The following is a 22,730-nucleotide window of genomic DNA, read 5'->3' as shown; positions in this document are numbered from 1 at the left end:
TACGAATGATAAAGTTAATCCGTTGTTCTACAATGAAAAAGTAAAATTTTATATATATAAGTTCGCTCGCTGTTCGACTGGTACGATAGCGAGTGAATTTGCAACCTCTTTGCATTGGTAAATATAGGATTCTGCGCATCCATATAAGAAAAACAGAAAGCAAAGAATCTCGCGGCCACCACTGTAAGAATACAATTATCAGGCAAGAATGAGCGTGCAAGAGGTATTGCGAAGTTTGCAAAATTGCAGATATTCCTTTTACCGATAGCAGTTTCGCAAATTAATTGGAAGATTCGAAAAGTAGCGCTAGCAAACGATCCGTGTTCTCTTTACTGATAATAGTCGAGTCGGTAATACTGTCTGTAAATTAAAATGAGAAACGAATTATTTAACAAAATCGGAAACAAAATACGGAATAGACTTAATAAACTCGATGCATTTTTTCCTTCTTTTTCGTTCTCGAAAAATATTAAATCTTTTAATGTTGACTTTGCGAATCAAGTACAGACAAAGAAAGAGAAATTAAGAGGGAAAAGGACAGAGATAGAATAAAAATCGTGTAATCAGCGCCATCTCTAGAGTGGCACCGAAAAAACACAAATATAGACAAGGAAAGCAAGTAAGAGAAAAGATAGAGATGGAGCAAGACTTGATCGCTACCGCCATCTATCGAGTGCCAAAGATATTTCTGCAAAAATATAATAAAATATTCAAGAAATAATACTTATCTTTAATTCTAAGTCCGTCTTTGAAGATACATTCACGATACTCGAGAGATGGCGCTGACTATTAAGTTTTAAATTATCTCTACTCTCTCTCCTTTTTTTTTTTTTTTTTTTACTATTTGTTTTCCTTGTTTCGGCACTCAAATAATTGCATAACTTTTTATCCTATCTCTCTTCTTTTCTCACCCATCATTTATTTTCCTTATCTATATTTATTCTAAATTCATGTATCCAGAAGACGATGCCCGATTCAATCACATTTATTACATCATTCCTTCCTTTTTTTCATCTTTTTTATTTTATCTTTTTTTACAAGTTTTGCATCGTACTTTTAATTCGAAGAGTTAATACCAATCGATCAGAGCCGGAAGTAGAGCCATCGTTGCACGACGCGTGATAGCCAATAGCGAGATAAGCGACGAAAAAATAATCGTAAGGATAAAGACGAAACGATTGGAATAAGGATAGAGACGAAAGGGAGAATAGAGTAAAGGAATTTTATTTTTAATCAATATCTAGAATAATATAATTAATATTCTCGTCTTATTTAAAAGGTTGATTGACAATTTTTGACTTTTCCTTAAAAATTGAAATATTAAAAGAGAGTTACCAAGAACATCCTTGTCCAGATTCTATTAATATCTAGTCTGTTGGTGGAATTGATCGAGGTGTATCTTATATTTCTAAATTTCAGAAAAAAATTTCTTTCTTTTAAACGAAACAATTTGAAAAGCAATTACCAGATTTCGCTTTACGAGGAGGTGGCCATCCGTCTGAAAAGCTGAAAGGAGACAAAAACAAGAAAATTAGAAAATCGACTTGATTAATTTAGAATGCAAAAAATCTTGTGATCGAGCGAAGAAAAAAAAAAAGAAAAACACGCGACTCATCGTTAGACGCGAAGTTCATTAAGGCCATCATCGTGTAGGAGGATGCAGAGAGCGTAAAACATCTGTAACAATAAAAAATGGAACGGCATAATTCGAATCACAATCCACAATTGTTCGAAAGATTTGAAATTATAAGAGAAAGAAAAAGAACGAAACTCTATTAAACCGATTCGATAAATAATAAAAATTGAAATTGTATTCCAATAATAACGAAAATTATTGAAAATCGTGTGAAGGTTTCGAACGAAGCTCGAAGAGCTTAAAAGAAATCTTAACGTTTCCACAACGTTGAGATGAGAATTTAAATAAAATTAATGAAAGGTAATTACCTTCATTGGAAGTGATGGATGACCGTCTCATCCTCTTGAGAGAAGAAGCATCCACTCTAATATGTGCTCGAGACAAATATTTAAAGAAAAAAAGACCGCGACCGTTTAAGTTATAATCGATGAACAAACAGTTGGCTGGGTCTAATTTGTCCAATCCATCGAAGGATTAAAAAAAACAGCGAAAGCAAACACAACTCGCGATTACAAAAAATATTCTGAAAGCAAAGTATAACTCTTTCGATACTTTTATCCATCCTTTTTCTTTCATCAAGCGTTCGTTTCAAGAAAATTAATATTTCAAAATAATTGCGAATTCTGAATGAATTTAATTATCACTGATTCGAAATCTAGATTGCGTATAGTTCTTAGTTGAGGCGAATTATAAATATTCGAAATTTGAAGAATATTGAAAAAATGATCAAAATCGAATCGACCCAGCGTGAGAAATGTAAATGTAAATTAGAAGAATCTGGAACAAAGAAATTAATGTAGTTTTTAACATTATTTCGAAAAACGAATTCTTCTAACAGAATCCTTTCACGATATAATTTTCCAATATCAATTGGAATCGATCGATTAGACTAGATGCTAATTATTGCCAGCTCTGAATAATAATAAAAATAAATTATTAAATCAACAGATAAATAAATTTATAAATAAATAAAATCTATATATAAACGAATACGTGAAAGTATATAAATAAATCTTAATAAAAAATGGAAAAATAAACATTTAAAACTACTGTAAAAAAAACTGATCCAAAAATGGAATAAACAACAACAAGTATACGTATGAAGAACGAATTAAGAAAAATTTAGAATTAAATTAGAGAAATTATTGAAAATTTTTCTCCACGTTCGTTGAATTTAGTCAAAGCGTTATAATAACTCAATCTGTCCATCTGTTAAGAATAATAACTCTCGTCTAGTCACAGAATGTAAAACCAACTGTCAAGATCGATTTCTTTGCCGGATGGAAATCAAAAGTGATTTTTCGAAAGCAACCGATTTAACAATTTTCACATTTTCTATCCTTATAATTTATGGATAACTGATAATTTATTACGAATTAAAATTACGTATACTATTTTTCTTTTTTTTTCACCGATGTTTCAATTCCCTGTTAAAATATCCCAACTGCTATTTTACCGCGAAGAAGAATGACCGCCAAAGTATCCATAAATGGATTCATAACGGATCCACACATAATTCATCGATTTTGGTATTTTTAATTAGACGCTGAAAACTTTTTAATAAAAAATTAATCTTCACACCACGACATCTGCATAAAATAACGAATAAAAACTTCATACCGTAACGAGTGAAGTAATATTTATTTTTATACATTTTAAAAATGGGAAAAACCTTGGCAAAACCTTGTTACTGTTCCTGTTAATAACACTTTTCACTTTCATTTATTTCAAGTTATTATTATTTAAAACGTGTCTACGTTATCGTATCTATGGAAAGACAGGAAAGAAGGAAAAATTTCTTTTCAAGAAGGCGTTGGTTTATACGCAACGATCGATATAACCGAGTCGATCGAATTGAATTTTTTCAACTATTAACCACGCACAGAAGTATTATCTATATTTTAGCGTTACTTCACGAAGTCTCGAAACTTTTTGTTAAAATACCTTGTTGAAAATGCCTTAAGATTATGCCTGAACTTGTAGAGAAAAGAAAAAAAAAAAATTTATCGACGCAATATAATAAATTCATGGGACGAGAGCGTGCATGCCTTTATTCGAATCGGCTTCTAACAGAAGCTGAGACCGGTTTAACGAGGCCACGCTACGAAATATCGCGTTCTTCTTGCATATCCTCCTCGAGGAGCAGCCTCGAGGGAGCAAACTCGGCATAATTTCGTCTCCACGGAACAATATCCCTTCCATCCTCGAATAGAATGCGTGTAAACGCAGCTGTATTATATTTCGACCAATATCTTCCACGGATCGAACAATTAAGAGAATTTTCGAACGAAAGAGGATCGTGAGAGCGTGACATTCCTCCCATATCGATCGCTCAAATAATGTTATTTAAGATTACGCGAATCCCCTCTGAAAGGAATTTATTATTCGAGGCGGGTGGTGGTGCAACGATAATGGTCGATGATTAAAGAGAGGAAAAATGGCCACTCTTCAACGAATCGGGGGAGGGGTATCGTAATACCACTTTTCCTTTCCCTGCCACCGACAATAACGGCTCCACGCCGGATGGATAGACGTATTTATTCTTCGCCAACTGTTTCTGAAAGATTCGAAATTTTCTCCGCGATCCCGACCGTCTGGTTTCGACAGAGACCCAATCTGCTCGATCATCCATTTGTATGAATAGTTGGAGAGATTGAAACGTAAGAGGCGTAAGATAATTTGTAGGATAATTAGAAATTGGTAGAAAGAATATTTTTTTCTTCCTCTTTGATCGAAGTTTAAGTTGCATTTTCTATTTAATTACTTGATAGTAATAATTGATAATACTTGAAATTTCTATTTGATACTCGATAATGGATTGTGTTTATGTATTAAAGAAGTGAAATTTTCGAACTGTTGTTTCTTTCTTTCTCTCTGATCGACCTTTAACTTAATTTATACTTCGATAATAGAAGTGAAATTTTCGAACTGTTGTTTCTTTCTTTCTCTATGATCGACCTTTAACTTAATTTATACTTCGATAATAGAAGTGAAATTTTCGAATTGTTGTTTCTTTCTTTCTCTCTGATCGACGGTCAAGCTAATTTTCTATTTAATCTTCGATAATGCATCAAGTTTATGAATCGAAGAAGTGAAATTTTCGAACTCTTGTGTTTTCCTTTCTCTCTGATCGAAGTTTACGTTAATTTTCTATTTATTCCTCGATAACAGATTATGTTTATGTATTAATGAAGTGAAATTTTCGAACTGTTTTTTCTCTTTTAATACTTGACAATATATTGACATTTACGTATCAAAGAAATGAAATTTTCTCGTGTAGCTATAAAAGAGAGAATTATTTTTTTCTTTCTCTTTGATCGACCTTTAACTTAATTTATACTTCGATAATAGAAGTGAAATTTTCGAACTGTTGTTTCTTTCTTTCTCTCTGATCGACCTTTAACTTAATTTATACTTCGATAATAGAAGTGAAATTTTCGAACTGTTGTTTCTTTCTTTCTCTCTGATCGACCTTTAACTTAATTTATACTTCGATAATAGAAGTGAAATTTTCGAACTGTTGTTTCTTTCTTTCTCTCCGATCCAAGTTTAAATTAATTCTCTATTTACTCCTCGATAACAGATTATGTTTGTATATCGAAGAAGTGAAATTTTCGAATTGTTGTTTCTTTCTCTCTGATCGACCTTTAATTTAATTTATACTACGATAATAGAAGTGAAATTTTCGAACTGTTGTTTCTTTCTTTCTCTCTGATCGACCTTTAACTTAATTTATACTTCGATAATAGAAGTGAAATTTTCGAACTGTTGTTTCTTTCTTTCTCTCGACGTTTAATTTTCTATTTAATCTTCAAATATAATACGTTATATTTATATATCGAAGAAGTGAAATTTTCGAACTGTTGTTTCTTTCTTTCTCTCCGATCGAAGTTTAAATTAATTCCCTATTTACTCCTCGATAACAGATTATGTTTGTATATCGAAGAAGTGAAATTTTCGAACTGTTGTTTCTTCTTTCTCTCCGATCGACGTTCAAATTTTTCTTTTCTATTTAAAAGGTGAAATTTTCGCCTTTATAACACATAATTTTATCTTGACTAAATCCTGGAATCAAGGAACGAAGAAACGGCACTTAACGATTGTTCAGGGAAGGCGAGGAGTTGCGGACTGGTGCCTTAAACTGGACGAAGGATCGAGGGGAGCGGATTAAACTTGAGTCGATGATTAATGCAAGGGAATAACTTTGTTCGGAGTTTGTTACGGGAGATTAAAATAACGTAGATATGAATGGATGTCGGGGAGGGAAGACGGTTTCTTCTAAAAATCTCGAAGAAAGATTTACACCCCTATTAAATTTCTCTCATTTTCCAATAAATTTTCCATTATCGATCGATGAAAAGTTACGATCGAATTTTCAAGTTTTTTTTTTTTTTTTTTACAACACAGCCTTTTCTTTCTCATCGTTTTAAATTATGCAGATAAAACGATATACATAAATTTCTCGAAAGATGGAAATAGGAGTTGGAAATAGGAAAGCGATTTAATCCAGATTAAATCGAGAAGAAAGAGATTTCGCCTTGTAACGTATGGAATTTCTTTCTTTCTTTCTTTCTTTTTTTTCTTCTGCACAAGATAAATCGTAAATTCATGTTCAAATCCACTCGTGTTTAACTCGTGCGTAATTGATACGGTTAGATGGGATGAAAAATGATGTAATAACAGGGGAACGAAGGAATGGGGAATAGGTGTACGGTAATGGAAGCTTGGTAATATAATTTCAAGCAACACACTCGCGATAACCCATAAACTCCCGAGTAAAACACTCGAAGAGTTACCCGTTTAAATTGAAATCCGCTCTTTCGATTCGAATTAAGATTGATGAATCTGGCGATTGTATCTTTTATTTTATTTTTTTTTTTTTTTTATAACCTTCGAATTGATCAACGCCTCGACGGACAATGCTTGGCGGCAAAATTTCAAAATTTCGTGATGCAATTGCGCAATTTGCGTCGCTTCTCTTTTCAAATTATGCAACAATTCTGTTCCTTTTCAATATTTTCTTGGACGAATATAATAAAATTGTATTAGGAAGATTAGTTAAATTAAATAACATTAGCTTGTCAAATTAATTTTTTCAATTAAAATTATTTTTTAAAATTCATTAAAGAGGGAGAGTGAAAGGGAAAAATTCGAGGGGATAATTTTTTTCTTAAATAAGTTGTAAAGAGAAATTCAAAATGTTAAGGAAGGACTTTGAGTGACGTTTCGCTTCGATGAACGAGAATTCTCTTCCTTCCATTTCAGGAATTTAAGTCTTGGAACGAGTGTTAAAACATCATCGACTTTGTTATCGTGAGATTAAAAATTCGTGAGAAATTTAATTATTTATAATATCAATTTTCAATTTCTCTGTGCTACTTTTCATGAATTCTTTTAACAAATTCTTTTTTAACGCTACTTCCAATTTTTCTAATTTTTCTCCAAATCCAAGGGACACGTGATTGATTTTGAAATCGATATTTTTACGATTAGAAAAAATTTCCTGTTAATATTATTTGAATTTTTCCAATTCTTCAACTCTCATTATTATTAACACAATTAAAAAAAATTATTAACACGAATTTACAAATTTACAAATTTTCTACATTAACGCATTAACGTCCTAATCTTTTTCTAATTCTCCAAGGAACACCGATTTCGAACTTTAAAATTAATATTACAAAATTTCAACAAATTACTTTAATAAATTTCAAAAGAATTTTCTATATTAACATTATTTTTACTTGCATTCTCTAATCCTTCGAATCCAAGGAACACGCGACTGATTTCAAACTTCGAAATTAATATTACACTATTTTAGCAAAATAAGAAAATATTAACACCACATTTCCAATCCGGTTTTTATTCAATCCTTGAATTTCAAGCAATACACGAGATCCCAAGCTTTAAAATAATAAAATAATTGTTGGTTGGTTATGCAGTGGTGACCAATAAATAAGAGATGTACGGATTTAGCTGAATGGATGTATTTTGGTTATACGTGTCAGAACAACCGAAGATATCGAAGATAGGATGCCAATTACAGAATAGCAACACTGCTTCAATAATAAAATAATTATATATAAAATTTCAGGGAACTTTATACCCTGTAACAATAATATTACAAACACCTTAACCTTAATTTTACATAAAAGAAAAATTTCATACATCCATTTCACTATCAAAATTATTAATGAAAAATCACGTTAACCCCGTCTTTTTCCAATTCCAACTCGAAGCTGCCGGTGCACGTCGAAAGGAAGACGAGAATTTCGAGCACGCATCGAAGCCACGTTTCCTCTTCGCATAAACGGCGAGATCGACAATCGGGCCGGCAGGATCGAAAAGCAGGATCGCTCCTAATTACCATGAAGTGACTGGGATCGCGTGACCCGCGAAACAAACTTTCGCAAGTTTTAAACGATCCACGAGGAGAGGAGAATCGAATTTCGCGCGTTTCCAAATAATAAGGATCAAATGTGAAATCAGGCTTGCGACATCGTTTCCCAAAAATATCGAAGTAAAAAATATCGAAGAGGAAGGAAATTTCCGTCGTGTTCCAATGTTTCGATTTTACTTGGCAGAAATAATTTGTTTCGACGAACAAAGCCTATATTATGAATTATATCGAAAGAGATCCTTCTACTCTCTCGAAAATTTTATACAATACTTGCAACACTTTTCTCCACGAATAACGAGTAACCAATAAGACGAAAAGAGTATGGAACGAACGAGGAAGCGCGAAATGGAATATTTTCGTTGAGACAGCGATGTTGCACTTAACCGTGGAGAAAAAGAAGGTGCGAACGAAGACGCGCCTCGAATACATTAATCCCTCGCAAGCTTCCCGATTTGGAAGAGAAAGAGGAAAAAGGAGGAAACGGTTCGGCGGTTTTGAAATAAATTGCACGAGAGACGAAGCACGATGGGGGCCGATGAATAAATATTGGAGGGAAGTAATTACGAAAGCGTTATGAAGCCGAGTTGAATTATGCATTTCCCCCTGTTCCGCCCTTGTCAACCTGTCGCTTCGCGTTCACAACCTTTCCTTCGAGATTAAGCTCGTTTTCGGGTGAAACGTCTCTTTCGAGCAATCCTCTCTCTTCTTCTCTTTCAACTCTCAACTCGTATAACTCGTGTTTCATCACACACATTTGTTGACTTATATGTACTTTTTTTCTCCTTTCATCTCAGTAGTTTTCAACTACTCTTTTCCATCACTCATCGTGAAATATCTTGAAATTTAAATAATTGATCTACGTTTTAATTTATTTGAATCGTCGAATGATGATATTTTGAGAAGTAAACTTTTCTTCTCGATTGCTCGGTCGAAGTTAAATCGAGAAAGGAAGAAAGGAGGAATTATTCTTTCTCGTCTCCCGTGAAATATTTTATGGCGAAATTTAAATAACTATCTACGTTTTAATTTATTTGAATCGTCGAATGATGATATTTTGAGAAATAAACTTTTCTTCTCGATTGCTCGGTCGAAGTTAAATCGAGAAAGGAAGAAAGGAAGGAAAAGTACTCGGTTTTGTTCGTTCGAACGAAAAGAAGGGGGGAAAAAAAGAATTCAATTTCATCGAATTCAGAGCAAAGGATGTGCCTACAAATAGAAATATTTTTCTTTTCGATAACTCCCTTTCGAAAATTAATATTCGAAAAACAATGATATTTATATATATTTCGATAAATTTGTTGATCAGTTTTTGGCTTCAAAAATTCCGTCTTAAATTCCGTGATAACGATTCACGATCATCGAGCTAAAGAAAGGAAGAAAAAAGAAAGAAAGGAAGAAAAAGTATTCGTTTTTGTTCGTTCGAACGAAAAGAAGGGGGGGAAAAGAATTCAATTTCATCGAATTCAGAGCGAAAGGATGTATCTACAAATAGAAATATTTTTCTTTTCGATCGCTCGCTTTCGAAAATTAAAATGAAAATGATTGGAAAAAGAATTTTTGGCTTCAAAGATTCGTCATAAATTCCGCGATAACGATTCACGATCGTCGAGCTAGAAAAAAGAAAGAAAGGAAGAAAAAGTATTCGTTTTTGTTCGTTCGAACGAAAGAGAGGGGGGAAAAAAAAATTCAATCTCGTCGATTCCAGAAGGAATCGAAACGCGCCTACACGAAATATTTATCTATTGTATGGCATAGAAATGATGGCGGTCAACGACCGGCCGATGAAACATTGTGAGGCGTGAAAGATCAAACGTTGCATTGAACGTGCAACGCGAGAACCAGTTTTATCGATCGTAAAAAAAAAAAGAAAAAAGAAAAAAAAGGAAAAAAAATGCCGCTTAACGCGCCGCGTCATTGCCATTCACCCTTTGTTGCGCCATCCAATGATCGAACGAAGAAAAAGAAAAGATCATTTATCCGTCAAAAATTCCTTGCATTCGCGTGTTTATATCTCGCGCGCCAAATGTTCGAAATTCGTCGAGAAAAAGGGAAGACGAAGGAAATAAAAAAATTGCAATTTGCCTCGAATCGATCGGCATTCTCGTGGTTTCCGGTTTTCACAGGACAGGAATTTATCGGCTGATTTCGACGAACGCTTGTAGGTGAGAATTATGATTTTCCGTTCGAACGCGGAAATACCGAATTCTTTTTCGCCGTTCAGAACGTTCCGATTTTTGCCTTCTCGTTTCCAGTTATTTAATTAATTGAGCAGAAAAGGCCAGCCACGAATCGTGCTAGGCTACGCGCCGATAATTTTCAAACGAGTTTCAACGATTTATGAGAGCATTTTCTCCCCGCGTTGAAACGGAATTTCCCTTCCTTTTTTTTTTTTTTTTTTTTTTGCTTGTCGGAATTGAAAATTTATACGATTACACGATGTGTTTATACGAATCAAGTGGGAAGGGTATGCTGCTCTTTCATTTCGAAAGTGGTACGAGTCGATCATTCGGGCAGCATTCGAAAAACACACTGTTATTACATTTCTCATCGATATTATTTTACAAAACGTAAAAGTTCAAACAATTTAAGTAAGATTGCTCCTTCTATTTCCTAAAAGATAAAGAGATAGCAAGATAATAGGAGTCGTTAGATTATTATTATTTCTCGCTCCTTTTTCTCTCTCTCTCTCTCTCTCTTTCTTTCTTCTTTTTTTTTTTTTTCGAAACGATGTCGCGCTTTCCCTTCTTCCAATCGAATTTCCTTTATGCCATAAAGCTGCCGTGAACAGCGATTACACACAGTCTGACCGCTTAATCATAGATCGTTAAAGGAGATCTCTTCTTTATCCTCTTTTTCTCTTTTTTTTTTGTTATTTCGACGTGTTTCGCAATGTTTCGTCCAGTCGAGTCAATATTTTTACACATTAAATACAAATATAAACGCGCGTGGGGAAAATCCGTCATTTAACGGAACACTTTTTATTTCTTTTTTTTTTCGAATCAATTTTCCCAAGATTGAATCGTCGCTAATAACAGATTTCGGCGCGAAAGAATGTTGTTCGCATCTTTATTTAAATTTGAAAACGATGATATAAAGGGAAAGTGTTTTTTTTTCTTTTTAATGCCTCGTAAACGATACAACAAACGTTGTATTCGCAACTTTGTTATTCGCGTTGGTATAAATTGAATAATGCTGTCGAAACCAATCTTGAGAATAAAAAAAAAAATAAAGACTTAACCCTTTTCGAGAAAAAAAAGTAAAGAACCGTGTCGCTTTCGTATTCGTAAATTAATTCGATTAATCCCCCCTCTCCTCTCGTGAGGAAAAAAGTTTCGATCGAAATGAGAAAATGACTTAATTGAATCGAATTATCGAATCGAGCGAGGAGGCACCGGTTCGAGGCCGCTTCTTGCACGCCGAATTGCGAGTGAAAAACGCGCAACTCGAAGAGAACTCGCAAGTATTCTTGTGCGCGCCGAACTCGGCCGAACGTGGCTGGCTAGCCACGAATTACGAGATCGAGATACGCGCAAAAAAATCCACGAAAATCGTCGATCGGATTCTCAAGACCTTGCGGAGGAATGCAAGGATAAAACGGATCGACTCGTTGGCCGAAAAATTAATCGCAACAGCTTTTTATTGCAAAGATGGCCGCATTTTTTTCCCTTTATCTACGAAAATCGTGGACGACGAGGAAAAATATTTATGATTTGTCGGCTATCGAAAAATTAATTAATCGCGATGCAACAGCTTTTTATTGCAAGGATGGCCGCATTTTTTTTCCTTTATCTACGAAAATCGTGGACGACGAGGAAAAATATTTATGATTTGCCGGTATCGAAAAATTAATTAATCGCGATGCAACAGCTTTTTATTGCAAGGATGGCCGCATTTTTTTTCTTTATCTACGAAAATCGTGGACGAGGGAAAATTAATTGACCGCGATGCAACAGATTATCGATTATCGCAGTTTTTCTACTCTTTCGTCATCCATAAAGATCGTGGATGATTTACGAGTCGACCGTGGAAATTAAAAATTAATCGACCGCAATGTCGAACGCTCTTTCCTCCGTGAAAATTAAGGGAAATCGTAGATGGCGTCGAGGAGGAACAGCGGCCATCGAAATGGAAAGTTAATTGACACGCAGCATGTCCGATCTTTCTCTTCCACGAAAATCCACGAAAATTGGACGTAGACGCGCGGAGGAATGCGATAAACCATGATTTACGACCCCGATTTCCCGGCGGTCGAAATTAAAAATCAATTAGCCACAATCGCTTCCCTCCCTCTTTCTCCTCTTTCCTCCATAAAAATTAACGAAAATCGTAGATGACGTCGAGATTACGCGGAGGAATGCGGTAAACAGTGATTTGTGGCCGTCGAAATGAAAAATTAATCGGCCATGGCATCGATCTCTCTCTTTTCTGTTCCACGAAAATCGTCGAAAACGCGCGGAGAAATGCGATAACGGGTCGAAATTAAAAATTAATCAACCGCAACGTCGATCGCTTCCTTTTCCCTTCATCGAAAATCAACGAAAATTCCAAGTCAATTCCAGTCATCGAAACGGAAAATTTAATTGGTCGCAACGTCGATCGCTCTCCCTCCCTCTTTCCTCCATAAAAATTAAAATCGTAGACGTCGTCGATCGAGATCACTCGGATGAATCAATCGTTCGTCTAATCCTTCTCTTCCCTCCTCTTCCACGAAAATCCACATACGCGTGGACGGCGTGGAGAACGTGGCCAGGAGAAAATGCGATAAACGATGATTTACGACGAATCGACTTTTGTTCGCCGTCTGAAATGAAAAATTGATTGGCCGCGGTGCAACGGCGTCAATCTTTCTCCACGAAAATCCACGAAAATCGCGGAGGAATGCGATAAACGGTGATTTACGGTGTTCATTCCGACTTGTGTACACCGTCGGAATGAAAAATTAATTAACCACAATGAAACGGCATCGATTACCGGCCGCCTTTTTCTTTCTTTCTTCCTTACCCTTCGATCTACCAACGACGGGACACGTGTCACTGTCTCTCTCTCTCTCCTCCACTCACCCCTCGCGCCGTCTCCTTTCCTCGCCTGACTGGCAGCGCCACGAGAAACAGCGACGCGCGCCACCACAACCACTGTCATTAACTTACGGCCGCGGCGGTGTGACATTTCAGAAATGCCCACGAACTGGGTTACCATAAGCAGGCCTGGCTGGCAATAACGCGTGCGCACACGGCACTGTACGGTGACCGGCGATAAATCGTGCACAGGTGGACTTTCGAAGCGCGGCACGATTGATCAGCGGGCATTTTTAAGAGCGGGATGGATGGATGGATGGATGGAAGGAATTTTTCCCCTCGTACGTATTTTTGTGATCACGGATATTTCTTTCTTTCCCAACGATCGTTGTTAAGGGGAAAGGAAACGAATGTTGGGAACGTTGGGACGATGTTTATTTATTTTTTTCCCCTCCCCTTTCAGGGGAATTCCGAGAAATTAATCGATGCAACGATCTTTTTCTCTCTCTCTCTCTCTCTCTTTCTAGAGTAGAAATTGACAATAAGAGATTGATAAAATATGTTTGGCGGATCCAATTTTTCCGATGAATATGTTAGAAAAAAGACAAGTAACGTCTATATACCTTAAATAGCAATTAGGATCGTTAACGTAACAATCTCACTCGAGTAGGGAAAAAAAGTTGCATACATCGATCGCTTAATTTCGATCGTTGCTCGATTTAGATACATCGAACGTGAGATTTTAATTCGCGTTTAATTTACGCCATGTATATACATTGTATATATATGTATAAGTAAGCTAAAACGCTTTAAAAGAAAAAAAATTATTCAATTGATCGGCTAAAAAACGTTTAGAGAGGTAAGGGGAAAATTCATTAATTACGACATTCAAAATACATTCCACGCGTCTTGCAATATCCGTACATTTACATCTCAACGCGACAAATCCACTTACATATATATATAAAAACTTACCCTCCCCCTTGTCATTCAAATCCAACGAACGAGACGAAGCGAGATACACGCGAAATATTTACGATTGTAAAAAAAACTCGCCGCTCGTTTGAGAAATGCGTAAATCCTCTCTCGAATACCGTCAACTCTCTGGAAAAATGGTGGACGAGAAACACCATAAACGCGTGGGCGAATCTCGAGGAAACCTTTTCTTCCCTTAATAATCCTCCTCCTTCGTCGTCGTCGTCTCCTGTACACCTACAGAGATAAGTTTAATTATAATTTAGACCGAGGAGTGGCCTTGGATCGAGTAAAACCTTCGTTTTATCGCGCGTGCAAGGAGGACGAGAAAGAGAGAGAGAGGCGGTCGCCGATAAGGCAAGCCGACCAGGACGAAAAACAGGACGTGGCGAGACGAGGAGAGTCGTGAAAGGTGGGAGCGCGAGAAAGAGACGCTGGATGCGTGCGCGTGCGCGTGTGCGTGTGCTTGGCCATTCACGGTTGGCCACCGGTCCAGTAGGTCCGCTTTAACACTCGTCGAGTTGCGAAACCGAGCCACGGGGTACGCCCAGGGTTACCGCTTTATCCTGTATTAAAAGTGTGAGAGAGATTTAAAGAGAGGATTTTGAGGATATTTTTCTCGAGGAATCGGGTTAGCCTCGCACGGCGTATTCTTATTTATTGGCTGGCGAAAACCGAAATAAAATCGGTAAAACAAGGATCTGAAGATGTTCACAATATTAATTTCCAATCATCCTGATGATTCTCAAAGAATTTTTCGACGAATCAGGTTAGTAATTCTCGTTATTGGTTGGCAAAAAGAGGAGAAAGAGAAGTAAAAAAGAAAAACTCTTAAATTTTCCCTCTGTGCATATTATAATAATTTCATATCGCATAATATAATTCATTAATAACATATTGAGGAAAGGTGAATCGCGAATGTGCGGTTTCAAGTATTCTCCACGAATATTAAAATTTCCTATGGAGATAGACTTTTCTGAAGGGAATTAGGGTGAAGCTAATCCCTTTGCTCGCGAATAACGAGAAGATCCTATCCTCCTTTTATCTCTTGCATCTGATATTTATGATGACAGAGATCCGTAAATCGGGAATTTCAGAATCGGAGAGGAGAAATGCGTGACAAAGGTTCGCGAGAAGACTTTCGTTCGATTTGACAGGATACACGGTTGAAATGTGCTCGAACCGACGAGATGGAGATTTTACGTCGTCTCGAGGATGATGATGAAGTGTGAAAGCATGGTATACGTTGAGCACCCATGTATATATATATATTTTTCTTATATGCAGGCACTAACTACGTCCATATTGCCGTTATTTATACAGTAATATGAAAAAATTATCGTATATATTGTGATAGCGGTCATCTCTACTTTTTTAAATAGAATTTTTCGATATACATATATATATATATGGATGTACCTTCTTCGAGAAAGAAAGAAAGAAAGAAAAAGCCATTGTTTACATCTTTTCTTCATCCGTCTTTATCCCTACTCGCTCCCTCTGTTGTTAACTCGTCGTCCTCGTCGCGAGGATAAATATAGTCGTGTCCGGACGGCAACTCGACTTGTTGACAAATATACATGTAACGAACGGTGACGAGAATTTAACGAGTCGTAGCGAGAACATTCGTCTCAAATATCGCGTAATATTCGTCACTGTACCGCCGTGCGTAGATTAAAATCTCTCGATTGAAAATTATCCGTGGTTCGAACGGGTTCCAAGCGTGCAAGCGTGCCACGGGTATGTAAATTTAATTTTATTAAGTAACTCCCCTCCTCGCCCGCGTCGATGTTCGCGATACGCGCGTTTTAATGCACGCAATTTGTTCCCTGTTGCAAGAGGAGAAGAAACGGTAAATTGACTAATGTTATTTGTACTTGTACACACACAGCGAGTTGTACGATTGTTGAGATAACGAAATAGAAAAGAGATAAGATCGAGAAAATTTATCTTTTGGATAGTTTGAGAAAGTTTGAACAGAATTTAATTACGCTTTTGTTTAAGCGTAAGTGGATTTAATTATAATTCGTTTTTTAAGGAGGGCAAATATATATATATATATGTGTATGTATGTATATTCCACATGGAAATTAATGGAAATTGAAATTTTTTTTTCTCTCGAGATAATTACATTACGAGATTAATTAATTGTTAAACACGATGTTTCGTATCGCTACAGTTCAATGTCGTTCGTTTAAAGGAGAAACTTGAAGAAAAGGTTTCATAAGATAATATAATACTTTGATACGATTAAAAACCTCGATAAGAGTATAAATTATTTCAAACATATTTGAACATTCTTTACATATATCTCCTTCTTCCCTTTTCTTCTCTCTTAAACGGGTCTCGCCATAATTTCGTGCCTCGTAATCCACGCCATCTTTTTAATATCCACCTTCGTTACAGCAACAACATTCGTTATTCGATTCTTTGCAATTTATATCCCTGTTTACCCCGTTTTCTACCTTCCTCTCGTACCTTAATTCCTTTCTCGAACGGAATCAGATATATCCTTGGCAATAATAATAATAATCATCAATACAATTTGGCAATTGCGAGTAATCTTTATCGATGATATCGAAGATATAGTAACTGGCCAAGTGTAACTGATTTCACTCGGCGAATCGACATTCCGCCCGTCGTGCTTGCCGTAATTTCCAAGCTCCGCTCCGGAGGAAAGTTGTTGTTTCTTCGAGGCAAGAAGAGTGAAAAATGATATTGCCAATCAAATTTCAGACACGCGATTCGGCCTCTTTAACGCCTGCCCATTTATTTTATTTTCTTTACGACTTTTCGATATTTAACAAGCGAGTGTTTGGAAAATAAATATTTCGATTGCGGACGGAATAACGTGTCAACGACAACGCGTTTTTCTTTCTTTATCGGTGAGTACGTTAAGGGGAGATTAAACGTTCTCAATTAACGAATCGTCGTAATTTTCATTTACGCGGAGGGAAATGAAGTGATAATTTGCCAAATGAAAATCGGAATTGTATCATTGAGAATCAATAATAATACTTACTCGACAAAAGTCAAGAAACAAATTTTATTTACTTGTATATTTTTTATTGGCCTTTGTGCAAATTTGAAAAGGACTTATCATCGATTCAATGAAACAGAATTGCATCGTTAATAATAATAATATTTATTAGATAAAAATCAAGAAATAAATTTTATTTCTTTGTATATTTTTTATTGGCCTTTGTGCAAATTTGAAAAGGGCTTATCATCGATTCAATGAAACAGAATTGCATCGAATCGTTAATAATAATAATATTTATTAGATAAAAATCAAGAAATAAATTTTATTTCTTTGTATATTTTTTATTGGCCTTTGTGAAAATTCGAAGAAGACTTATTATCGATGCAGATTAGATAATTTGCCAAATGATTACACTTTTTTCAATAAAACAAAATTGTATCATTGCCAATAATAATATTCACTCGACAAAAGTCAAGAAACAAATTTTATTTCTTATATTTTTTATTAGTCTTTGTGAAAATTCGAAAAGGATTTATTATTCCAAACATGGTTCGTCTTTCAGAGAATTTGATAAAAATACATCGAGCACAATCGCGAGATGCAAAACGAAATAGAACACAATCGAATACGAAACTAGAGCTTAAAAAAACTTAATGAATATTCATCTTTCTTCCATCTTCGAGCATCCTTACACGTTAAACTCTCGTAAATATCCTCTTCTCGCGCCTTTTCAACTTGAAGACCGCGACGCCGTTGTCCGATCGATTATGCAAATCTCGACCGAGCGAGGCACGCTACGAGCGGAGCAATGGAACGAAGAAAATTCAACTTGTCCGTTCTCGCTAACGCGACGCGTCACAAAGATGGCCAACGCGTAAATGACGATCGAGAGATCGGTTTGGCCGGTTACATCGCGAGTGAAAATTCATCAAAAATCGAAGCGGCAACCACGACGACGATCGACAGGTTCGTTTAAATTCCGTGATGGAAATATTTCGAGCACAAATTTCTTTTCGACAAGAATCGAATTAAACAACGTTGAGATCAGATTAATTGTAATTCGTACATAAGTGGAAGATAATATTCAAAGTTTCTATGATTTTTTTTTTTTTTTGAATTAAATTGATATACGTTATAACGATTCAATGTTGTTGAGATAAAATAATTAATAAAACGCGTATTTATCAGGAGAGTCCGGTGTTCAACAATTCTTAACGTAATTTCAAACTTAAGATACCCTCGGGATGAAATTTTTAATTAATTCTTTGCATATTTTTATCTTTGCTCAAACGTAAACAATCTACAGTTTCTATTATTCTTGTTAAAAAAATCCATCATCGAACGATCTCTCTCGCGGGGAAAAAATAATAATAGCGATATTAATAAATGCTACGCAGCACCTGTAATTGAGAAAAAATTAAAGGAGAGACGTACGATTCTCCGCAGAGTGCACAGTGTTTTACGATCTTGTCCACCGAGCTCGTCAACGCTATCCGACAGGATCGTTAATGTAGCTGCTCGACCGTCGAGTCTCGAGGGGATCGACGAAAATCGGTTGCCGGTTCGGGCTACTTTCGAGCCCGATTCGATCGAGGAAAGCCTGGCCGCGAACTCAATTTCGCATGCGCGCTGACAGTGTAATTACAAAACCGACGTGAAATGACAATCGATTCTAGCGAGGCCGTCCGCATTTAACTGCATGTGTTACCGGACCAAACCGACCGACGAGGTGAAATTTTTTCCCTTCGAGCAGTTTCTCGGTCGAAGTCTCCACGGTTTTGAGAAACGAGCGTGACATGGGTAAAAGGGAGAATGGAGAGACGAAGAATTCGACGATCACGTGATCTCTTCGTACTATATTTTTTGCTTACCTTGGGGATTATTAATATATTACATTGTACCACATGAAATTGCCAATTTTGGAATAAATGACGATCAAATGCGATTTGTAAACTTAACTTATATTTTGTTTAGCATATTTTAAGCTTGTCCTCTTATACGTAAGTTCTTTGCATAGTATTATTAATAAGTTCTTCTTTGTATTAGTTTAACTGTTTTTTGAAAAGCGAACCAATTTAGAATATTATTTCTGCAGGTGAAACGTATCGAAATATTAGCTTTCGATAAGAGGAAAAAACTTTCAGTTGGTTTTAAAAATGAGATCGAAATCCACATTGAACAAAGATAAATCGAAAGTGGAAGAAGAGTTACACGTATCTCGAATCATATTTTTCAAACATTTGGGCGGAATGGATAAAGTGAGAAAATTGGACGGTTATCGTCTAAATTAAAAAAAGAATCTTGGCAAATTTCGAATCGAGATGCCATTAAATGCGATGACCGTGTAAATTGAAATTTGCGTATGTCGGTTACTTTGTACGCACGATTTAAGAAGATTATTCGCGACGAAGGTATCGCGTCGTCATTCGGTGAAATTAACGACGTTCGTGTGTACACGCATATATATATATACATATAGATAACTTTCCCTGTGCACGGCACCCGCAGATGCGCACAAGCGATTGACGCGAATGCGCAAGCGCAATCTATCCATCTCTGTCGTTCGCAAACGACACCTTATCTTACGCTCGTTTAAGACCGATTATTTTGTTCGCGGATGTATCTCGTATCGTGTGTTTGGAATATACAATGCTTCGCTTCTATAAAAATATATATAATAAGTAAAATCATCCGATAAAGAATGATCTCGACAAGTTAAATTCTGAAAAGAGTATCTAATTAGAGGCGAATATAAACGTATATACGTTGTTTTATAAAAATTGAAGCAAAGAAAAAAAGAGAAAGAGAGGTAATGTTAATCGAGATCCGTAAAATCAGCCTGCATACGGATAACTTAACGAGCAACAATTTGGATTCTTACGATTCCAATCAAAAAATCGCAGCGTCCTCGTCGATTCCTCATCCACGACCACGTTCACGTCCGTTTCCAAAGCGAGGCACACGTGATAAATTAGCGAGCCGGTAAGAATCGGATACGTGATTCGAGCGAATGGTCGTGCACGGTATCGGTGCACGTGTGTAGTTCTATTCGAGGCGATTAAATGGAAAGTAGCGGCCTAAGGTAATGATCTTCGTTAACTATCGTTGGCTGCGCCTTCTGTGTCTCGTTTCTTCTTCTTTTTCTTCTTCCTCCTCCTCCTCGACCGCGACCGAGTCGAGAAAAGCCGGGAGGAACGAATCTAACCGTAATTCCCAACTTTCCATTTTCCAACCGAGCTCACCTTTCCCGGGCAAAATCTTTCTTCCCGGCCGATCCATCGACGTCCACGCATTAACGAGAGAAAATTTATCACGTGCCCTTACGTGACCGTGCTCCCGCCAAATAAGTACTTCCTTCTTCTGCCAATGAGAGTTACCGGTTTCTCGGAATCTCCTCGAAACGATCGTCCTTGCCACGTTTTATGGAATTTCAGCCGGGCATCGGATTGCCTCGGATCTTTCGAACGGAAAGTTTTTGTTTTATCGCGCGATCAATGATTTTTAATCGCAAGAAGAATCGTGGAAATCGTTCACACACGCGTCATGGATATTATTTTCTTTTTTCTTTGTGAGAGAGAAAGAGATAGATACTAACGATAAGTCCAATCAACTTGGATTAGTGATATCTGTTTAATTGTGTTTAACTCTGAGACACGGAATTTTAGAAGAAAAAAAAAAAGTCCATACCGAATTTTTTTTTTATTTAAATTTAAATAAAAATTGGTTTATTTTAATTGACAAAGAAGTAAAATAATAAAAGGAACACAAATTATCGTATCAACAGTCATTAAGGTTTTTAATTATAGGCTGGGAGTTAAACAAGCTCGTTATGCCATAACACATTGGTGAGATTACTAATTAGTTTAATAGATGGGACTAATTTAAAACCTGTGTGCCCAGTAGCCCCTGTAATTTTTCAAGGTGGTACAAAAAATATTCCACATGCATATTTAAATCTATATTTAACCTTATCATTTATATAGCCTCATCGTGATGTTATATCGATCTTGAAATTATGTGTAAATACGTAAAATTGGATAAGGATCTGTTTCATCGGATATTTCATTGCGTATCGATGATCGATGATAAAAGGATGAAAATAAATCGAACGTATATACGAGCAATTAGATTTTTTTCGATCTGTTTCGACATCTCATTCGTTCATTTCGTCTGAAAGATTCGAATCTGGATAGAATCACGCTTGACGATCTTAAATTGGGCGAATAAATATATTTGATAGTATTAGACGTCCGATGAAGAATAAAAGGGAAACCTGATTTAATCTATTTGTATCAAAATACACGTAACGCGGTAAATTCTTGAAGATAAGGTAAAAAAAAATCGAATTTTAATATCTTAATTGTCTTCGTTATAATATTTATTTTCATCTTTAAAATAAATTCTTATAAGGTATAATTTTGATTACAACGTAAATTGATAATTCGTATTTTTTAATGGGAATGCAAAAATTTAGATTGCACGGTTGGAATACGATAAAAATTGCTGCAAAATTATCATCGGATAATTCCGACTATTTTTCAGTTTTACCAAGTAGAAAAAATAAGCGTGGCATAAAAAAATACGTTACGTCATGGCAATTATTTGCGTTGAAATTGGATAAATTGAGTAATTTAAATTTATCTCTATGAAAATTATTATAGAAGATACACACGTTTCGGTTATTTTTATGTGATTACTTTTATATCAAAATAATAATAATATTGACAAATATATATGTACAATGGTTTTTTTCAAAAGATAATTTTAAATAATTTGTTCAAAATTCAAAAAAATATCATATAAATTTAATATTGATGCATAATGATAAATTTTATCGCAAGCAATGTGATATCTTCAAATTTATTACAACTGAATGCAAATATATTAATCAAAATGAATCTCAAGCTTCTATCAAAGATATAAAAATTTATTATATATATTAATTACAGAATAAAAGATTATTGTCTTAAATTTTTATATCTTTCTATATATTTAAAATATCAAATATATAAGAAAATAAAAAAAATATGAGAAAAGAAACAAGTATTAACAATATAATTTCAAAAATTATTACGAACAACAGTAAATATATGTAAATGCGCTAATCAACCTACGTTTCGTTAAGGTTAGGATTCACTTCGATAATATTACTAGCAAGTTTTATTTTTTAATCTTTTTCGAATGAACTCTGTTTGAAACAACAGAACTCATAGACGAAATCAGACCAAAAAAAAAAAGTTGATCAATTTTTCTTTTACCATTTACATTTAACATGGATACACAATTAGAAATACGATACTCACTCGTTCGTTGCATGTTCGAATTCTTTTCGCGAATGTTCGAGAATTATTTTCACTAATAGGGACGAATCTCTCTTCTATTTAATGAAACGACTAATTTCACATCGAAAGTGCACATGAGGATTAATTTCTTTATAAATACTTAAACTCTCAATGCCTCCTCGTCCTTCGATAGCTACCTTCTCTACGGTCCTCGTTTGTTGGTTAGAATTTCTTATTCCTAATAAGTAGCTATAGTATACTCGTAGCTGGTTCCTAGCTGAGAGCTTATGACGAATAAATACTGTAACTCGATCTCGAAGCGAGTTTTGCGCGTGATCCGCGCGTGCGCAAGATCGGTTAACCAAAGTCTCGATATCTCGAACAGGCTCGTCAAACGCGCGTGGAAAACGTCAAAGAGCGGCCATGCTCCAAATCGATC

The 22,730-nt window shown here is 35.6% G+C and overlaps 2 long non-coding RNA genes across 3 annotated transcripts in view; one reads left to right on the top strand and one right to left on the bottom strand.

Moving 5' to 3' along the window:
- The window catches only part of LOC147656867 (uncharacterized), a 139,029-nt gene that overhangs the window by 35,640 nt on the left and 80,659 nt on the right, over nucleotides 1–22,730 (top strand). Inside the window, exon 1 of one of the 2 annotated variants that reach the window (XR_015293591.1) lies at nucleotides 14,591–14,795. The exons of the other annotated variant lie outside the window; for it this stretch is intronic. This is a non-coding gene — a long non-coding RNA (uncharacterized LOC147656867). Of the gene's footprint in view, nucleotides 1–14,590; nucleotides 14,796–22,730 lie in introns of those variants that run through there. 2 annotated transcript variants of the gene reach the window in all.
- Nucleotides 1,214–22,709, bottom strand: LOC147656868 (uncharacterized). The gene is made up of 3 exons (XR_015293594.1): nucleotides 22,313–22,709; nucleotides 1,945–2,413; nucleotides 1,214–1,677 (listed from the first exon to the last, which is right to left on the bottom strand). It is a non-coding gene; the product is annotated as an uncharacterized LOC147656868 (long non-coding RNA).

This window comes from Apis florea, unplaced genomic scaffold (genome assembly GCF_048593485.1).
Source record: "Apis florea isolate Af1SG1 unplaced genomic scaffold, ASM4859348v1 contig_3496_pilon, whole genome shotgun sequence".
NCBI classification, from domain to species: Eukaryota; Metazoa; Arthropoda; class Insecta; order Hymenoptera; family Apidae; genus Apis; species Apis florea.
The sequence above is the reverse complement of the archived record's forward strand: the minus strand, read 5'-3'. Positions and strand labels throughout refer to the sequence as shown.